This window comes from Lynx rufus, unplaced genomic scaffold, assembly GCF_022079265.1.
Source record: "Lynx rufus isolate CCGP_SWC_20201006 ecotype Redwood Valley unplaced genomic scaffold, mLynRuf1.p SCAF_1, whole genome shotgun sequence".
Lineage (NCBI taxonomy): Eukaryota > Metazoa > Chordata > Mammalia > Carnivora > Felidae > Lynx > Lynx rufus.
The window spans coordinates 153,846,969-153,850,519 of NW_025814823.1; the positions used below are offsets into that span (position 1 = coordinate 153,846,969).

The window sequence follows — 3,551 nt, forward strand, 5'->3', positions numbered from 1 at the left end:
ACCAAAAATAGGTTCACTAAATTTATTTAAAAAATCAGAACATTTCTTACAAAAGAGAATTACATTCTGCACACTGCTGTGAATAGATGCCAGGGACATATGGACTATTGTTACTTTTCCTCCCTGTTTCACTCCCCAAAATGTTACAATGACCACAAAGCAAAGTGTTCACAATAATTACATGGGTTTTTTTTCTTTAGAACCACCAACAATGAGAAAAAATTAAAATTCATTCACTGTGCTGCTATTTCAAAATTTTAATGTTAATTTTTGCACACCCTTCCCCAGCCTCCTTCCTTTTTTTAAGAAACTAAAAGATTTCTTCTGGTGAACAGCAAAGATTTTACTGCACCTCGAATGCAGAACACCTATGAAGGAGAGTAATGGTGGCTTTTTAAACAGAAACAAATAGAAAAAAAAAAAAAACCAAGATGTAGGATTCCTCTAGTTCTTCACTAGTTGTAGAAGAACTTTCTAGAATCCTGCTTCACACTATAAAAAAAGAAAAAATATCTTGCATCAGAATCCTTCCACATCTGCACACTATTTCACGCTGTTCTGCCAATACTGTGCATTTTGTATCAGGTCCTGTGTTCCTGTAATTGTAATGGTGTGATCTTCAGATCCTTCTAAAGTTTCTTCAATTTTGATCGAAGCTCCTGTCTCACAACGATTTGTTTAATCCTCTGACCGCCTTTGCCAATAATAGATCCAGCCAAATCTTTGGGAATAGTTACTTGCGTAGTAACAATAGGTCCACCAAGATAACCATATGAGCCACAACCCCTACATAGGAATAATCCTATCCAGAGCCACCCTGTGGTTCATAAACCACCTTTCATTCTGATGGGCTCCATGCAACAGAGTTCTAAGTTTCATCAGCACTGAAACCAACATTCCCATTAGTGGTCTCCAGGTCCTCCTAGGCCATTAGATCTCCTCTTTTAGGTGGTGATAGTGGAGGAAGAGGAAGATTCTGAGCTCTGCTTCAACCCTGGCTACCTCATTCAGGAAGAGACTGAGGAGGTCCTTGATGAGGGATGACATCATCATAATCTCTTCTAGATGGAGGCATAGGACACCAACCCTGACCAGGAAGCATTCTGTCAAAACCGCCTTTCCCCTGCATGGGAAATCCCACAGGACGTCTATGGCAGTCAGCAAAAATTGTAAAACCATCCTAGGTTTCATCATAAAAACTGGGATCGTTAAGCTGTGCACGTCCTTTGATGGGTGACTCTGTTATAAGATCATGGATGATCTTGATGCACTGTTCAGTCCTATGAAGTTTTTCTCCAATGAGAACAACTCTGTCAGTGGAATGAAGACAGGAGTCCTAGAAAAGCCTGACTGTTGTGTGTGTTCCTTCAACGTTCTTTGATTTTAGCACCTCTAACCCCAGTAATTCCTCCTGCCAGTCTCTGATGAATCAAGTTGCAACTCGAAGTCAAAGTTGCTTCCTTTATAGTGTTGGTATTTTAAGCATTCCACAGTATCTGATTCTAGTGGGAGCTGATTGGTTGCTGTGGGTGATGGCAACTGTAGGCCCTCCTCTAAGGTAGAAATTCTTCAGAATTTCTCCAATTGTTTCAGTATCAGCACTGATAGTCACTATATGCTCGGGCCACTTCCATCTGGGACTAAAACACTGGAATTGTGGTCTGTATGGGGAAACTTAATATTCTTGGCTCCTTCCCAATCACTACCCCAGCATTCTTGCTGTGTAGTAGAATGTGTAAGTCAACCAACCATCTTACCAGTGTTTCTAGATTTTCTCAAGTCTTGTTCCTCTTCCGTATCTTCTGTGTGGTGTTTACCAAATTCAGCATTGGTTATGGTGTCAGGGAAGGTTTCCTCTGGCTGGTCAGTTTCCATTTTCTTATAATAAATGGACAAAACAATCAGGTATTATATATCCTTGTAGAGCAGAGCTGAACTCTTCTGGGCAGGACCAGCTGACAGCCTAGTGCTGCAGTCACTCCCCCTGCCCCGCCACCCCAGACCAACATCCCTAGGCCCCTGGGCTGCTGTGCTGCACTCAGCTGGTCACAGCTAGACAGAGTCTTCTTGTTCTTTCTCAATGCCTTTTATTTAGTTTTCGTGCCTAATTGCCTTAGTTAGAACTTTCATTCAATGTTGACTAGAAGTGCTTAAGTGGATTCCTTGTCTTATTTGTGATCTTAGGAGAAAGTGTTAACTTTTTCACTGTGGAGTATTATGTTACCTGTGGATTGTTTTCTTTTTGTATGTAATGGTTGAAGAGTTTCTATTTTAATCCTAGATTCTTGAGTGTTTTTATCCTGACAGGTGTTAGATATGTCAAATGCTTTTCCTGAAGTGATCATTTTTTGGTCCCTTAATCTACTTATATGGTGTAGTATATTAATTTTCATACATTGAATGCATCTTTGCATTTCTCAAATAAATCCTACTTGATGATATTGTTTAATCCTTTTTATAAGTTGCCAGATTTGATTTGCTAGTATTTTGTTGAGGACTCTGGTGCTTATAACGTCTTTGTCTGTATAGGATAATTCTGGGCTGATGGAATGAATTGAGAAGTGTTCTCTCCACTTATATTTTTTATTTTCATTTTTATTGAAAAATGTGTTAAAGATTGGTTATTAGTTATTTTTTCTTTAAACATTTCATAGAATTGCCAATGAAGATCTCTCATCCTGAGATTTTTATTGGTGAGAAGTTTTTTGATTACTAATTCAGTCTCTTGTCATAGGTATATTAAGATTTTCCATTGCTTCTTGATTAAGTTTTGGTAATTGTATCTTTTATTCCTGATTTTTGTAATTTAAAACTTCTATTTTTTTCTTGGTCAGTCTAGCTACAGAGCTGTCATTAAAAAAAATTTCAAAGAACCATCTTTAAGTTTTGTTGATTCTCTTATTTTATGTTTTTCTATTCTCTCTTATTTCCTTCTCTAATCTTCATTATCGTTTAAAATTTTTGCTTTGGGCTTAGTTTGCTCTTTTTCTAGTTTCTAACAGTGGAAGATTTGGTGATTAATTTGAGATTTTTCTTTTTTATTAATAGAGGTGTGTAGAGCCATGAATGTTTTTATATTCACAGCTTTATCTTATTCATAGCATAAATAATTTGATATATTATATTTTCATTTTTTAAAAATGTGTTTTCATTTTTATTAATCTCAAGGTATTTTCTAATTTCTCTTGTGATTTCTTCTTTGACACCTTAATTATTATAGGAGCATGTTAATTTCCACATATTTATGGATTTCCCAAATTTCCTTCTGTTACTGAGTTCTCATTTCATTTCATGCTATCAGAGTATACTTTGTTTCATTTAATCCTTTTAAATTTACTGAAGCTTGTTTTATGTCTTAACATATGACGTGTCCTGTAGAATGTTTCATGGACACTTGATCCTGGGGTTTTTGTGTAGTGTTGTAAGCTGTCTGTTAGGTATAATTGGTTTAAATTCTGTTCAAGTCTTATATTTCCTGCTTGATCTTCCATCTAGTTGTTCTATCCACTGTTGAAAGTAGGGTATTATAGTCTCCATTCTACCAGTTTTTG

The 3,551-nt window shown here is 36.6% G+C and overlaps 1 pseudogene; it reads right to left on the reverse strand.

Annotated features, from left to right (window-relative positions):
* Positions 1–543: 543 nt before the first annotated feature.
* Positions 544–1,875, reverse strand: LOC124505964 (heterogeneous nuclear ribonucleoprotein K-like; annotated as a pseudogene).
* Positions 1,876–3,551: the final 1,676 nt, after the last annotated feature.